At 47.9% G+C, this 17,778-nt stretch overlaps 1 long non-coding RNA gene across 2 annotated transcripts in view; it reads left to right on the top strand.

The window, feature by feature from the left end:
* Positions 1-9,701: 9,701 nt before the first annotated feature.
* Positions 9,702-17,778, top strand: part of LOC115279072 — a 153,713-nt gene continuing 145,636 nt past the window's right edge. For both annotated transcript variants that reach the window (XR_003903183.1, XR_003903184.1), the window contains exon 1: positions 9,702-9,946. This is a non-coding gene — a long non-coding RNA (uncharacterized LOC115279072). The remainder of the gene's footprint in view (positions 9,947-17,778) is intronic.

Genomic DNA, 17,778 nt, shown 5'->3' on the forward strand with positions numbered 1-17,778 from the left:
TGGCTGGAATTAAGAGGAAGAACACCGGACAGGAATGAGAAAATGTGGCCCAATAGGAGTTGAGCATAGAGTGATGATTTGTTTGTGCATTTATTCATTCATCCATTCATTCATATATTCATTCATTCAGTACTGATTTACTAGAGACCTCACTGGAAGATGACATGCTTGGTACTGGGAATAGAAGAATGAACAATACAGATGCAGTTGATGGAACTTTCAAGAGAGTCAGGTGCTCACCAAATAGGTCACGCTGGTGAATATACAGTTACATACAGAATGACGTGCTCTGTAGGGACATGACTGCTATTGGAGAGCCAGGGATAGTTCCCTATAGGAGGAGGCACTTGACCTGAGATCTCAGGAATAAGTCGGAGTAGACCTGGGTGAGGGAGGAAACTGCTACTCTTGTGAGCAGCTCCACTCGAGTCCTGCTTATCAGACTCTTCCAGTCCACCATCCTCACTATAAGGCAGCTCCACAATGGAAATGTAGCCCGTTGGGGATACTGTGGACATGACTCTCTGACACCAACCCCAAGGGCTGTTTAAGTATCTCCACAGAACGCAAGAGGGCCAAAGACAATGAAGCATTATTTCTTGCTTCCTGCGTCTTCTGTCTCCATTTTTCCTACAAAATAGGTTTGAGCAGTCATGGTATCAAATAAAATATGGTGTCTCCCTTTGTGGATGAGGCTGATGAGTCAGCATACAGTCACAGAACGTACTCCGATGGCAGCTCTCACACGGTGTTCTAAGGTGTCTGCGTGGGTTCCTCCTGTGATATGTGTTGAGTGCCTGCTGTATGCCAGGCATTGTGTCAGGCCAGGGATGGAGAGATGAAGGAGGTACAAGACCTGTCCCTCACTTTCTAGTGCAGGAGATGACCTATCAATGTAAGTCTATACAGTGGGTGCCAAGAAAGGCATAAGAGGTAACAGAACTACTTGGAAGAAGGCACTGTTGAGAATCCTCGCTTAGAATCTTTTCGTGCCTTAGTCAGAGGAAGTAGCCTACTTCCTAGTTTATGGTGAAATAATTTATGGAAATGCATGTATGTAACTATTTTGGCTAAAAAATTCTTTTCACTTAATCTGCGGGCTGAGATGACATATTCCTCGCTCTGCACAGGGAGGCTCAGTGTTGCAGAGGGAAATAAAGATCCTTCAGCTTCCTGAGCTGGAAGCCAGCAACCAGCACACAGAGGTCAGACCTGCTCAGAGACACGTGGCATCTTAAGTTAGTCCTGGCTCTGAATTCTCCTAAGGACAAGTGAATGGATTAGATGCTGGGGGCAAATGTAGCCGCTGATTTTCCTTTTGGAATCAGGAATCAACCATAGCCTGTCTGGTCTATTGGCCCCAGTGGGAGCCTCTTTTGGTCCAGCCTGGGGCCATTAGAGAAAGGCTGGCGGGGGTCTGGTATAGGATTCCTAACCAGGATTCACATGTCTGATGTCTGCTCAGAGTCTCTTTGCACCAGCAGATTTGTCTGTGCCGGCATCACAGAGTGTGTCCGGGATGTGGGGACAGCAGGCGCAATGAGGATGTCTGTCTTTTGCCCACTTTCTTTTGGGTTAGCTCTCTGCCTGATAAGGAGGCTGGCGAGTGCCCACACTGTCTGCACTGTCATTCTGCCCACTGTACATTCCCATGCGCATCTCCCAGGGTTCCCAGCTTGCCTTCTGTCCAGAACCATTTACTGTTCTTATTTTTTAATGTTTAAAAAAAATTTTTTTTTAATTTTTGAGAAGCAGAGAGAGACAGTGTGAGCAGGGGAGGGTCAGAGAGAGAAGGAGATACAGAATCCGAAGCAGGCTCCAGGCTCTGAGCTAGCTGTCAGCACAGAGCCTGATGCGGGGCTCAAACCCACGATGCGTGAGATCCTGACCTGCACTGAAGCCGGACACTTAACCAACTGAGCCACCCAGGCACCCCATTTACTGCTGTTCTGATACAATAGTTAAGACTGTGGTCTCTGGACGTAGGCAGATCTGGTTTTGAAATCCAGTTCTGTGAGGTCTCAGGCAAGTTGCTTTACTTCTCTGAGACCTGTCTGTACAATGGGTATAATAATAGTACCTTTAGCAGGATCCCGACAGGCTATAGATGCCACCTTCAGGTTAGGGTCATTCAAACAGGGCTTATTTACAAAAAGAGAACCTACAAATATGTGGAAGCCATGCGAGGTAGTGAGGTAACTCGGGTTAGGTGCATAAAGCCGTGGCTACAAGTAGGCTAGTAGGGAAGAGGCAAGAGAAAAGTGACAGGAACCGGAAGGAGGAAGAGGTGCTTAGAAAAGGCCTCTTTGAGAAAAGCCAAGACCTCAGTCTACCAGAAATGGCCTCACAGGGAGAGAATCTGACCTCCCTTACCTTTCTTTCTCCAAAACTCTGTTGCCCTGAGGCTGCCTATTGGCCAAACCCAAGAAGATGCCGGAGGCATGGGGCCAGGTGATGCAAGTTGCACAAAGCAGCCTCTCAAGAGCAGAGTGGAGGAGGGTGGGGATGGCCATGGAGGGTCAAGGGAAGATATCCAGCACCCATTCACAGGCATTCACAGCATGGCGGAGCTGATTACATCAGGCAGTGACCTTCAGGGCTTCGGCACAGTTCCTGGCACTCGGTGTTCATGGAACGTTAGCCATGACTACTAGTATTTCTTTTTTCTACATCAAAGGTTAAAGAGTTGGTAATATTTTCAGGCTAAGTGCATGAGGCAGGGCCTACCTGGAATAACATGTGGTCCCTCCAAGTAATGATGCATTTGTGCTTCCTTTGGTATAAAAGGAAAATTTAAGAATTGCGTCTCCTGTCCTGAGAAATGCTCTAACACTTCGAACCCACCCCACTTTCTGCGCTTGTCTCGTCTTTTCTTTGCCATTTCAGGTTGTGTGGGAATGTGCCATTAGTGATTTAAGCTACTAATCGCTAAAGTAATGGTTCTCAAAAGAAGAAGGGTTATTTGGGTTGTTGGAGGGGCAGAACATGGGGACTCCACTTGCCAAGATGCACGATGTGTGGAAGGTAGTGTGTGAAGATGACTTATCATCAAAGAGGCAGACTCCTAGAGATACATCCCTCTCCAGTCTTGGTATTAAAAGACCTTCCACGTGGTCCTTTTTTTTTTTTTTTTTTAAGGCTTATTATTTTTGAGAGAGATTGAGAGAGAACACAGGCAGGGGAGGGGTGGAGGGGGCAGGATTCTAAGCAGGCTCCGTGCTAACTGCAAACAGCCCACTGTGGGGGTCAAACCCACAAGCCATGATAGCATGACCTCAGCCCAAGTTGGACGCTTGATATCCGAGCCATTCAGGCACCCTGCACAGGGTCCTTATTCTGCCTTAACTTTCTGTGAGAGCACGAACAAGTCGTGGTACCTAGATTTCTGTGAATTCTGTCTTACCTTGCAGGAATAGTCCATAGATTAACCAACATACAGAAAATAGGTGAGTCTTCTTTGCATGGAGAAGGTTGCCTGCTCTCCTACTGCCCACAGCCAAAGTTCATGAGTCGAGGTGGTTTTTGCACCCCAGTTCCACCTCTCACTGATGGTGTGAACTTGGAGGAGCCGGGTCACCCCTCTGGGCCTCAGTTTCCTCATTTGTTAAGGTGGGATACCAATATTTTTCTTATGGGTTATTTGGAGTAAATGAAAGGAAATCATGTATGCAAAAGACCTGTGGGTACCCAATATAGGACTCTCTCTCTCGAAATCTGTTGTATTTTATGCTTTATTTCATTTTTATTAGTTACTTATATATTTTACTGTAACCATCCATAAATGCACCAATCATAGGGAACCAGAGATAATTCACCAAGGTTCTCTAACACCAACAGGAAATAGAAATATTTCCCAATTCTCCTACATCTGCGTGTCATGGCTTGACACCACGTCTCGTCTCTGAAAATAGCCTGCAGGTTCCCAGCTCCCTCCACTTGTCCCTGCTGGTCCTTCATCTGGAAGGCTGCCCTTTCACCGCACACCATCAACTCTCTCTCCAGTTTCCCTATGTCTGTCCTTCCCTAGAACTACGTTCACACTCTATTCAAGACTCGTACACTGAGATGCTCTGATCTGCCCAAAGGTCCCCTGTTAGGCTGGGCCCTCTGTGCACGTAGCATCTGAGGTTTAATACCAGCAAACACGCATAACGTCTAGTTGGCTCTAGACATGCTCTCTCATTGAATCCTCTCGTCCGCCTTACGGGGCATTGTTAACACTCTTTATGGATGAAGACACCTTTAGACACCAAAGTTTCACCATTTTTACTGAAGGTTTCCAAGGTCCAAGGAGCAGAGCCAGAATTTGAATCCGATCTGACTTGGGAGTTTCCTTGCTTCTCCGCGCTCAGTATGCTGCACTACTGACTCTGAATGTAATTCCTGCCTCATCATAGGTATTCGGGATGTGCCTTTTTAATTAACTGGAACAAACACCCAAAGCGATACTTAGAAAGTTTTCACTTCATGGACTATATACCCTTATTTGAAGGAAATGCTGATGTAATGAATTTGCACCCAGGAGGCAGAGGAGAAAGGCATGTTTAACGCTTGAAAGTCATTCTGCCCGTCTCTATAACACAATCTGTGTAGGATCTTTTTTTTTTTTTCTATGCAGATACTTACCCGGCATGATGTAAACACACAGACCCCTCACAGACGACATACCCCACACACTTCCCTCTCCTAGACAGGGACACTTGAGGATGGCTTGGGGAGTCAGACTGCAGTAGGTCTCACTGTGTCCTTATAAGGAAATTCCAACAGCTCACATGGAAAGCGTTGCCTTTGGTGGGAAGCAGCTCACGCCGCGACGCACAGAGTCAGATAAGTGTTATCATGGCCATTGGACTTGAGTTTAACTCCAAGGTCACTGGGAGGCCAGGGGAAGGAATGTTGGCCTCTGGGCCACCTAAACCTCCAACACACTCACTCCCCCTGTTGGCCTTTCCATGGAGTGCTGTGACAGTGCTGTGACAGTCTGTACCAGCCCTTCCCAGGAGCCATGCTCCACCCCGCCCCCCCCCCACCCAGGAAGGGATGGACTCAGCAGCCAGCAAATCTTAGGCACCTCCCTGCACGGCCCTCACTCCTCCTTCCCCTTGCAGCCCGTCTCCAATTCATACAAAAGACTCTTTCAGAAACTACTTACCTAGATTTGAACTTTTCAACAAGGCTTTTTCTTTTTTCTTTTTTTGCTTTAAGCTCTGCAGCTCAAATACCAGATCCTGCTGTTGCTAAGATTAAGGATTTCCCCTCCCCCCGCAGCTCAGTTTCCATTGACTAGGAAAGACCGAGTGGATTACTGCTCTCTTGCCAAAGCAGAGAGGGTGCTTGAGCTTCTGGGCCTTGCACCGGGATCCGGCATTCTTCAGGCCTCTGCTAATAGTCCTTAGTTACTCCTTGAGCTCTCGCAACAGTCACACACATTTGTGTCGGTAACTAAGGCCTTTGGAAACCACTCAGCCCTTAAGTGCACACGGGAGAACCGTGGTGTTGGCGTAAAAGGTAATTTACCGTGAATATTTATACCCGGTACCCACTGCGCACCATGACTCACTCCGCTCATGTTCAGTTCATGCATTGTTTCCTATTTGCAGTCTTTACTTATTACAGCGTGAAGGCCGTTAGCGAAATAACACAGCAGGGTGGGTTTTCTCTCCCCCCGCCCGCCCTCGTTTTTTAAAAATTTTCCTGCTTTCTAATCTACTTCTGGGAACGTGTGCCAATATAGCTACAAAGCCGGTCACTGCTGCCAAACCCTGGAGAGACCGACAGAGTGTTACGCCGAGTCGAGTTTGCGCCAGGCCTTCACCACTGAGGGCAGCTCGTAGCTACCATCAGAGCCCTGTGGTCACTGAGCCATGGCAGCTCCTCTCGGTCACCGTCAGGGACAGGAATTGGCCACTGCTCCGACTTTCAAGGTAAGCATGCAGGTGCGAAGACTGCTAGAGTGGTCAATGGCTGCCGCTGCATCTGGAGCCCGAGAAGGTGGGCATTCCGGCCCAGGGCTGCCCCTTCCGGCCCAGGGCTGACTCTTCCCAGCTCTGTGACGTCTACCAGATGTCTTACCAACGACTTTCTCCAAACATTCGGAGTCTCTGTTTCCTCTTCTACAAATCGAGCAGAATACTAGAACCTTCTCCCTAGAGGGGGGTACATGTTAAAATGCATAAAATGCAGGCGTGTACTCAGCATGACACACGATGAGCTCTAAATCCACGTGTGGTCCTCATGGAAATGGGGAGGTGATGGGGAAAGGCATAGCCTTGGGGCGTTTCGGTCCCTTCCTCAGTGCACACACACCTACTGCATTTTGGACCTACTTGTCGGATCCCCTGTTTGCTTTATTCCAAAGCTTACAATCTGTTCATAATGAAATATACCTCAATATATCTTGCCACTTTCCACCAGAAGTATGTATTTGAAAACTGGCAAGTTTGAGCTTTGGGGTAGAGGGTGTGTGGGTGGGGGAACCTTGACCTGGTACAAATGGTAAGAACACATGAAAAAAAAAGACTCAGGCTGCCTTCATGCCAGTGCCAGATGAAACCGTGTTTTTTAGAAATGTCATCCTAATATTTTGATTTGCATCTGAGTTCCGTTTCTATGGGAGCTGCAATTCCCAGCACTCCTCAACCTCGCTCCTGCCATCATGGTCTTGATGACTGGTTCACAGAGAGATGCATCTCTCAATCCCAGGGGAAGATCTTGTCCAGCTCTGGACGTCATTTTCCAAGAGAAGCAGAGACACATGGGATAGGCCCAGAGGAGGGCCAGCAGGATGGTGAGGGCGGTAAGAACAGGCTAAGAGCAACAGTTGCTAGATCTCAGATGGAGAGGCCTGATGTGTGGGAAATGGATTAATCTCTACCTTTGAGGCTTCAGACAGAAGGTCTCACGCAACAAGTAGAAGGCACTAGATTCGGGGCTAATGGGAAAGAGAGAGTTTTAAGCCTGAAAACAGCTCAGGAATAGAATGAGTTCTGATGAATGGGAGACTTTCTCCTCCCTACAGCTGTGTCTGACGCACTGAGGAGCAGTTTTTAACCATGTTGTGCCAAGGATTTATACATAGACAAGAAGATAACCAAGGTCCCCTCCAGCTCAAAGATTCTATCCTCATGATATGTCTGCTGCTTACAGATGTGCAATAAGCGTTCCTACATCTCATTTTCTTTTCCTCCTTCATATGCAGTTAGTCTGCAGACCAATGAATAGCTACTGTGCTCCTACTATCTGGTGCTAGGTATCAAGTATGCAACAGTAAACAAACATTGCTCTCAAGTCCCTTAGAGTCTTGTGGGAGGAAGGGACAAGAAAACAGACATTTGTAACAGAGCCTTGTAGGGGTTGGAAGAGGAAGCCTGTGGAACACCAGAAAAGAATACCTACTCTTGTCATAGAGAGGAGAGAAGGCTTCCTGGAGGAAGAGACATCTAGGATGGGACCCCGCTGGACTGAGTTAGGTGAGTCATGCAGGAGCATAGTAGGCAAGGCATTAGCCTGGACCATAGCCTGGAAGCCTAGAAGAACGCGGCAGGATGGGGAGCTGTAAGCAGTTCAGTTTGGCTGGAGCAGTCTGTGGAGACAAAAAAGGGACACAAAGAGATGAGACTAGAAAAGGAAGTGGTGGTGATGGCAAAATGGCCACGTGTTCTTTTCCTTTTATCAACAGGGGTCATCAATTTTCCCATCTCATCCCTTGAATCTGAATTGCCTGCGGGACTTGCTTCGGCCAATGAGAAATGAACAAATGTGATGCAAAGAAGAGGCTTGAGAAACGCCTGCCTATGAGCTTCTTGGAGTTGACCACAGACACACGAGCGAGCCCAGCAAAGCTCATGACAACTGCCCAGCTGAGCCCAGCTCAAGTTGTTGCCTCCTAAAACCATGAGCTAGATGCACAGGGGCACACGTGCCCCAATGTTCATAGCGGCACTGTCAACAACAGCCAAAACATGGAAAGAGTCTAAATGTCCATCACCTGATGAATGGATCAAGAAGATGTGGTATATATACATGATGGAGTACTACATGGCAATGAGAAAGAATGAAATATGGCCATTTGCAGGAAAGTGGATAGACCTTGAGGGTGTCATGCTAAGTGAAATAAGTCAGGCAGAGAAGGACAGATACTGTATGTTTGCATTCATCGGTCTAACAGGAGAACAGGAGAAACCTCATGGAGGACCAAGAGGAGGGGAAGAGGGAAAATGAGTTGGTGAGAGAGAGGGACGCAAAACTTGAGAGACTATTGAATACTGAAAACGAACTGAGGGTTGAAGGGGAAGGAGGAGGGGGGAAAAGAGATGGTGGTGATGGAGGAGGGCCCTTGTGGGGAAGAGCACTGGGGGTTGTATGCAACCCAATTTGACAATAAACTATTTAAAAAAATAATAATAAATAAAATCATGAGCTAAATGAATGGCTATTATTTTAATCAGCTGAATTTTGAGTGTTTTTTTTTTTTTCCAGTAAAAACTAATGGATATGGCAGTCATGGAGATTTATAAATCATGTTAAGGAATTTGGACTTGAATCTGAGTGTTCCTGGATACTTCAAAGGGTTTAAACCATGGAAGTGGTAGTATCAGATTGGTTGTCTCAGAAAAATCACCATTGAAGCCAGCCAATGAGATCATGTGTGGTTAGGCATTTGCAAATTGTAAAGCAGTGTACAAATACAGTTGATGGCAAGAGGGGTGGGGTATCTGGGTGGCTCAGTTGGTTCAGCATGTGACCTTGGCTCAGGTCATGAGCTCCCGGTTCGTGGTTTGGTGGGTTCGAGCCCTGTCTCAGGCTTTGAACTGTCGGTTACAGCTGACAGCGCAGCCTGCTTCGGATTCTGTGTCTCCCTCTCTCTCTGCCCCTCCGCCACTTGTGCTCAGTCTCTCTTTCTCTCAAAAATAAATAAACACTAAAAAAATTTTTTTTAAAGATTAGTGAGTTTTTTCTTTCCACCAGTATTTATACTGTGAAAAAGCTAACATTACAAATGTCCAACAAGAGGGGAATAATAATGTAAAGTTTTATACTGCTATATAATAGTGGTTGAAACTATGCAAAGGTTAAAATAATATTTTTAAAAATCGTGACACAGAAAAGGTTCACAATATAAAATATATATATATGAAGTAAGTAACAGGTTTCCACTAATATCCAATCTGCCTTTTTGCTTTGCATAATAAACTTCTGATTTTTGTTTTTATTATTTAAAATTTTTTTGAAGTTTATTTATTTTGAGAGAGTGAGAACATGTGAGTGAGAATGGGGGAGGGGCAGAGAGCGAGGGAGAGAGAATCCCAAGCAGGCTCCATGCTGTCAGCACAGAGCCCCATGTGAGGCTCGATCCCATGAACCATGAAATCTTGACCTGAGCCAAAATCAAGAGTCAGATGCATAACTGACTGAGCCACCCAGGTGCCCCAAAACTCCTGAGTTTTAGCTCCATACATGGTCACCCAGCTAGAAACCTCATTTCTCAGCCTTCCTGGCTTCTGAGTGTGACCAGAGAGCTGAGTTCTGGACAACAGGATGTGTCCAGGAGGGATGTGTGCCATTTCCAGATTGTCCTCTAAGTGTTTGTGGATGGATATTCTCTGAGCCTGTTCTTTTCTGGAAGGTTGAGTGGCAGGTGTCACAATGGGAGCTAAGGACACACCTCAGAACCAGCACCTGTTGGAGGAGTAGGTGTCTCCTGCATTGAAACCCCTGCCCAGTGTGAACGCCTCACCAAAGCTCAAGTGACCCATGAGCTGCTGTGTGTGAGGGACACTCACCTGAAGGTCACCGATCAGGTGGGCAGCTTGGGAAAGTCACCCTCCATCCGCTGTGGAGTCAGGCTGAGTCGTCTCATTCTATGCCTGGGACCTTATTAACTGTGATATTGTGGGGACTGCAGGTGACGTGAAGAGACAAAGGAAGGACTGTCACGGGAGTGCAGGTGGGTACATATAAAGTGTGAATCAGCTTGGGCAACTCGTTTGGGGTCATTTCTCCTTTGGTCTATTTTCATGGACTCTGGAGTCTGCTCCCTTTATGTCATGGGGTGAATGCTCCGCGCGCCCCCCCCCCTCCCCCCGCCTCCCCAGCCAAAGTCCTACCTTGAAATCCTAACCTGCACTGCCTCAGAATGTGACTTTCCTGCGCAGGGAGATCTTTGCAGATGCAATCAAGTTACAATGAGGTCATTAGGGTGATCGCAAATCTAACATGACTGATGTCCTAATGAGATGACCCAAGACACACAGAGAAGACGGTCATGTGACAACGGAGGTGGAAGGACTGTACCTGCAAGCCACTATTGCCGGCAAACCGCCGGAAGCTGGGGAGACTCAAGGAAGGACCCCCCCCCACGAGCCTTCAGAGAAGCATGGCCCTGATCACCCCTGATTTTTTGTTTTTTTTTTAAATTTTTTTTAAATTTATTTTTGAGAGACAGAGAGAGACAGTGTGAACAGGGCAGGGTCAGAGAGAGAGGGAGACACAGAATCCGAAGCAGGCTCCAGGCTCTGAGCTAGCTGTCAGCATAGAGCCTGTCAGCATAGAGCCTGACGTGGGGCTCAAACCCACGAAGTGTGATATCATGACCTGAGCCGAAGCCGGACGCTTAACTGACTGGACCACCCAGGCGCCCCGATCACCCCTTGATTTTGGACGTCGGGGCTCCAGAACTAAGATAATACATTTCTGTTCTTTTAAGCCACTCGGTTTGTGGCACTTGGCAAGGCAGCCCTGGGAAACGAATACATTCTTTGTGAGCAACTCAGTTCCCTGCAGAAATGGCCAAAGCAGGCAGAGCAGTTCAAACAGCAGGGCCCCTGTAGGGTTCTGACCCCTTACCCAGAGCCCTGGGAGTGGCTGGCTGGCTCGCCCTGAGCCTTGAGTTCTAGGATTTCCCTCAGCATTAACGCCAGGCTTGGAAAACTGCAACTTTCTTACTTAACCCTGATTCCTTCCAGGGCTATGGGGGAAGGAAACAGCTCAGTGGTTTATGGAAGACCTTTCCGGGAAGCCAAACCCAAGCCCTTCTCATATTCTTCATGTTCCTTCCCTTTTATGGTTTCATTCTTTTTCTGGGACAAAACTCTCAGATTTGCTCAGCGATCTCCGGATAAGGTGGCATTGACTTGAGGAATGTGAACCTTACCACCAATAAAATTGCAAGGTTCTTCATTTGCATCCACTCTTCTTATTTAAATACCATTAGTACAGGGTGGGGGGTCCTATTGCCAGGGTGACAGAAAATGAGAAACAGAAAGTGAGCAGGCTAGCTTTGCCAAAGCCTCTTTCTCCACTTTGACGGGGTTGCTGCTGGGTTGTGTGCTGCCCTCTCATTTGCCATCAAAAGAAGACAAACCATTCCATTGTTCTGCCCTGTTCTCATCTTCCTTCGCTTTTCTCTCTGCCGGAGATCTCACTCCTTACCCTACTGGATTTGCTAATAGAGCTCTTTCATTTCTTCCAGCTGAGCCTGAAGACCCTTCTCCTCTCCTTCCACACCCCCTGTCTCTGATCAAGGCCCCACTCACCTGTTTTTGCGCCTTGTGTTTCCAGTGCCTGACTCTCCGCCGCATGCCCTGCATGGCGTGGCTTTCGTGTGAATTCCAGCCTGGCTGTAAATTAGCTCCATGACCGTGATCAGTTCTTCAATAATTCTGGGCAGCAGGTTGCTGATCTGTAAAATGAGCTGTTGCACCTTAAGACAATTAAATAAGGTAACGCACATGCCGGCTGATGCACAGGGACTCCGCACGAGTTATCTAATGCTGTGTAACCTAGGAACGTAAAGCCGCAATCCTCTTTAACTATCCTCCACCATTTCGGCGGCTCAGAAACTCAGGAGCAGCTTGGCCGGCTGTTCTGGCTAGGGAATTCTCTTTTTTTTTCTTTGTTTTTTCTTAAATGTTTATTTATTTCCTTGTGGTGGGGGGGCTCAGAGAGAGAGCTAGGAGCAACAGAACCCTAAGCAAGCTCCACACTGTCAGCACAGATCCTGAGGTGGAGCTCAAACCCAGGAACTGTAAGATTGTGACCTGAGCTTAACTGACTGAGCCGCCCAGGGGCCCCACTGGCTTGGGGTTTCTCATGAGGGTGCGAGAAGATGTTAGCTGAACTTGTGGCCATTCGAAGGCTTGGCCATAGCAGGAGAACCCGTGTGGAGAGTGGCCATTCCATGCGGTCCACTCCACTCACAGTGGTGCTGGTTGTTGATGGAAAGCCTCAAGGCATGTCTGTGTAAGCCTCTCTGCAGGGTATTTGAAAAGCCTCATGGCATGGTGGCGGCCTCCCCTACCCCCGGGGACAGTGTCGGCGGGGGAGAGGGAGAGGCATGGGGGTGTGTTTTTTATGACATCTTAAGTCATATACCATTACCTACACCGCATCTGTGTGTTCAAAAGGGGTCATCATGAAGTTTCTAACTTCAGCTCACATTCAAGACTAAGAGGTTTATTCTTTTTTTAAGTTTATTTTTGAGAAAGAGATGAGGGGGAGGGACAGAAACACAGAGAGAGTATCCCAAAAAGGCTCTGTGCTACCAGCGAGCAGCCCAACACAGGGTTTGAACATAACGAACTGTGAGATCGTGGTCTGAGTCAAAACCAAGAGTCGGAGGCTTAGCTGGCTGAGCTGCCCTGGGTTCCCAGATGAAGGGATTTAAACGCCACTGTTTCGATGCAAGAGTGTCTGGACCACTTGCAGAATCACATGCATCCACAGGGTCTGCAGAAATGCACCCTGGTCCATTCGTGTCTGCATTGAGTCGAGGAGTCTGGACATAGCCCTGGTCTGGGCAGCTGTGGGCTCAGCCGTGGCCTCTGCCAGGGTCAGGCCCGGGCTCCTTCTGGCCCCTCAGCCTTTAGCACCTGCTGCTGCTGCTGGAGGAAACTGTTCACAGGCAGGCGCCCTATTGGGCTGCTTAGTCCCCACTTGCTCCTGGCCAGAACACTAGGGCACTCCAGCAGGCCAAACATCGCTGCTACATTAAAAAAAAAAAGTTTATTTGTTTTCGAAGGAGAGAGAGACAGAGCGTGCGTGGGGAGGAGAGCGGCCGAGAGAGAGTGAGACATATGATCCGAAGCGGGCTCCAGGCTCTGAGTTTCGGGCTCAAACTCACAAACCACGAGATCAAGACCTGAGCTGAAGTTGAACGCTTAACTAACGGAGCCACCTGGCCGCCCCAGGCCAAACATTTCTTCTAAGGCAACGGATGATGTGCCATTGATTTTGTGTTGGTTTGAAACTTCAGGGGATCCCCAGGTAAAATTCGAAACCAGTTTCTGTACAGGGGGTGCAGGGGGAGAAAGAGGCAGGCCACGCCAGATCCGGAGGTGGCGAGTTTACCAAGCAGGGGAATTTACGAGAGCCGTAGATCTCCGCACCTGCAGCCAGAATCTTAGCAGTCTACACAGAGGCCGAAACGGGTTCAGTCATGGTACTGGCCAGAACCTCCCTGCCTTTGGCGGCATCCCTGAGAGGCTCCTAGTGTGGCAGTGACAGGACGACCATACAGTTCAAGGACAGGGGTGGGGGTAGGAACCTCTGATTGCTCCAGGGTCAACCGGAAGTCGTGTCCTTCCGGTTGACTTCTTCTGACGTCTGCGTGCGCGTGCGTCGGAAGCCGGCGGCCTGCAGGATTAGCTTCGTTTCCTCCAGGCCTTTCCCTCTGTCCTCCGGCTCTGGCTCCAGGCTGCTCTCTCGTGGGCATGGATAACCCTTGGCACAAAGTACAGTCTTTTGGCAGCATCTGCATTCAGGCCCTGCAGGGCCTCCGGGTTCCTGGAGCTGGACAAAGCCACGCCCCTTCCCTGGCTCCCAAGCAGGAACTTATTGCCGGGAAAGATCAGCTAGTTTTCCCGAGCATGGCTCTGAACTTGTGGACAGGAAGCACCTTGAAACAGCCTCTGCAGAAGAATCAACGCAACAGGTAGGCTGCCCTTGCAGTTGACGCATTCTGTTCGTGGCCAGGCTCGTGGTAGCAGCCGCTTCGGTTCCTCCGTGGAGTCCGCATCCACCGGGCACAAATACCGTGTGTGTCATATTTACGGTAAAAAAAAAAAATTACATCTAGAATTTGCTGCATCTTGCCCTGGTACCCCCTTAACTACTATGGGTTGGTGCAATGGACTGAACACGTATGTCGTCCTATCTTTGTATCCTAACTCTCCGTGCGATGATAGGAGGAGGTGGAGGCCTTTGGGTGTTGATTCGGTCATGAGGGTGGAGCCATCAGGAATGGATCAGTGCCCTAATAACACAGACCCCAGAGACCGCCCCCCCCCCACCGCCCCATCTGTCGTGTGAGGTCCAGGGGAGAAGATGCCATCTATGAGCTAGGAAGTGGCTCTCACCAGACACGGGATCTGCTGGGGCCTTGATCTTGGACTTCCCAGCCTCCAGAACTGTGTTTCTGCTGTTTGTAAGTCCGCCAGTCTGTGGGGCTGTAAAGGCAGCCCCAGCAGAGGGAGACAGGTGGCCCAGAGTACCCACACTAACATTTGGCGACCGAAAAGATCAATCTCTTTCTTTTTGAGAATTTCTTCAGTCTCTTTAAGGTAAATAAGCCGCTGATTAAAAGGCTCAACCTCCCGTCAGGCTCAGTGTTTTCCCTCTTAGGACATCTGTCCTTTCCTCTTTCCCCCAGGAGCCACCTCCCACTCCCTGGCGCTGAAAACCTGTTTTCTGCACACAGCTCTCTTTTTGCACAGCCCTCCCCCCATGTTAGTCTGGGTTTGGCCCCCTCTTGCTTCTTTGACTTTGAATCAAAGTCGTCTTTCTTTGTGAAGTAAAGGTGGAAATGCAAGTTTTTTTCCCCCTGAAAATATCGTGGTAAGTTGTATTTAGATTTCCGGGCCAGTTGCCAAAGGCTCATTTCACCAATATAAGTGACATCTGACAAGGGACATTTCTGGAGAAGTAATGATGTTACCAAATGAATAACCAAATAAATCACCTTTGATTTTATTTCTTAAATTATCGCAGAGGAAAATTGACTATTTTGGGGTACATAGTTCTTTGAATTTGAATTTTCTTAACGTTTATTTATTTTTGAGAGAGAGACACACAGAGGGTGAACGGGGGACAGTCAGAGAGTAGGAGACACAGAATCAGAAGTAGGTCCAAGCTCTGAGCAAATGGTCAGCCCAGAGCCTGACGTGGGGCTCGAACCCACAAACCGGGAGATCATGACCAGAGCTGAAGTCGGCCGCTTAACTGACTGAGCCACCCAGGTGCCCCTGAATTTGAACACATGTATGATTTAGGCAGCCACCTCCACAGTTTCTGAACAGTTCCGGGGCCCCCAAAACTATCCTGTGCCCTCCTTTCAAACCCCCCCAATCCTGGCAAACCACTGATCACTGCATTACCAGCATTTTCTTACCTCAAGAATATTATTTAAATGGAAGCTTTGGAGGTTGGTTTTTTTCCATTCAGCATAATTCTGTTGAGATCTGTCCATGTTATTAAATGCATTCATGGTTTGTTCCTTTTTAATATGTGTGGTATCCCATTATATGAGCATACAACAGTCTGTGTATCTGCATGACCATCGAAGGGCGTTTGTTTGGGTTCTCCCCCGGTTTTAGCAGGTGGAAATAGGGCTGCTGTAAACTTCCGGGTACAGGGGTTTTGCACGAACACAAGGTCTCACTTCTCAAGGGAAAATGCCCAGGAGTGAAATTGCCGTTGAGTCACACGACACACATGTGTGTGTAAGAAACCGCTGAACTGACTTCCAGAGTGGCTGTACCATTTTATCACTTCCACCAGCACTGAACGAGAGTGTCAGTTACCCCACGTAATTAAAATTAATTAATTAAAAAGAATTCAAAACAATTACTGTTATTTTTAAAGCCATTCTAATAGCTATGTAGTGGCATCTTTCTTACTATTAATTTATATTTCTCCAGTGGCTAATTATGTGGAACGTCTTCTTATGCATGTCTGCCATACCGCTAGCCTCTGTTCTTTGGCCCATTTTTAGGATTGGGGTTCTGTTTTCTCTCTGTTGGCTTGAGAGCATTCTTTCTATACCTACATATACATGTCCCCAATCAGATATCTAATTAGTTTCTTCTAGTCTGTAGCTTGTCTCTTCGATCACTTAACAATGCCTTTTGCAGAGCAGAAGTTTTTAATTTTAATGAAGTTCAGTTTATAATTATTTTATTCCCTAAAATTTCCACTTGATTCTTTTGATATTTTATTTCTTTGCTGAGATTTTCTATTTTTTCAGTTGTTTCAAGAACGTTTGCTATTGCTTGTGACGTTTTGAAAATAGTGGCTTTAAAGTCTTTGTTAGAAAATTTTTTTTTTATTTTCTTAATGTTTATTTTTTGAGACACAGACAGAGTATGAGCAGGGGAGGGGCAGAGAGAGAGGGTAACACAGAATCTGGAGCAGGCTCCAGGATCCCCCGAGCTGTCAGCACGGAGCCCGACGCGGGGCTCGAACCCACCAACCGTGAGATCATGACCCTGAATCAAAGTCAGTTGCGCAACTGACTGAGCCCCCCAGGCGCCCCTGTCAGAAGATCTCACTATCTGTGTGTATTCGTCTCCCAGGGCTGCCTCAACAGTTACCACAGCCTGGGAGCTTGGACAGCACACATTTATTTTCTCAGTTCTGGAAGCTGGGAGGCTAAGGTGGGGGCGGGTTTGGTGTCTTCTGAGGCCTGTCTCGCTGGCTCGCATGTGGCTGTGTCCTCACGGTGTCTCAAGTGTTCTTTCTTCTGTGCACATGTATCCCCGTGTCTCTGTGTGTCTGAGTTTCCTCTTCCTAAGGACACCAGTCAGATCGGAGCAGAGCCCACCCTAATGGCCTCATTTTAATTTAATCACACAGAAAAGGCCCTATCTCCAAATCTTGTCACATTCTGAGATACTAGAGGTTAAGGCTTCAATAAAAGAATTTTGTGGGGACACAGTTCATGCCATAACACTGTGTCACCTTGAGGTTGCTCTCTGTTGATTGCATTTCCCTTTGTGGATTGAGAGTTTTTGTTTTATCAGGTAATTGTCCTTGTTAGGTTCAGGCCACAGCTTCCAACCTTTATTCTGCAGGCTCTCGTTCCAATGTCAGTTCGGTTTTTCAAGTTTTTGCAGGTCTGTGGTACCTGGATGGCTCAGTCAGTTGAGCATCTGACTTTGGCTCAGGTCATGATCTCACGGTTGGTGGGTTCGAGCCCCATGTCGGGCTCTGTGCTGACAGCTCAGAGCCTGAAGCCTGCTTCAGAGTCTGTCTCCCTCGCTTTCTGCCTTTTCTCCCTCCCTCTCTCAAAACTAAATTTAAAAAACCATAAAAAAAAGTGTTTGCAGGTCCAATTAGATCGATCCGGTGTGTGGCATGCAGGGGTCAGGCTGAGATGTGGACTCCCTCCTGTGTGTTCAGTTCTCAGATTCTCTAATCCGCTGGTTCGGATCACATTCACGTTGGGGGAATGCCTAAGAGTTTATAAGTAATTTAGTGGGGTGGTTTTCTTCCTCTGTTTCCTTTTTGCATCTACTTATTTGTTCCCTGGGTGGCCCCTTGTGCTCTTTTAGCTAGAAAGTGCGGTTCCGTTGATCTGCCCCAGCCACACAGTTCGGTGACTCTGCCCCTGTCCTGGGCCGACTCTGGGAGGACAGGATGGAGAAGGAGAGAGAGGGAGACTTGCCCCACCTTGTGGTTACACTTCCACTGGAGAAGAAGGGCACCCCAGCGCCCTCCCCATTCAGTGGGCTCCCTTGGAGGGTCTCTGCCATCACTACCACCGTGTGTTGCTTTGGGACTGGG

This window comes from Suricata suricatta, chromosome 15 (assembly GCF_006229205.1).
Source record: "Suricata suricatta isolate VVHF042 chromosome 15, meerkat_22Aug2017_6uvM2_HiC, whole genome shotgun sequence".
Classification (NCBI taxonomy): Eukaryota; Metazoa; Chordata; class Mammalia; order Carnivora; family Herpestidae; genus Suricata; species Suricata suricatta.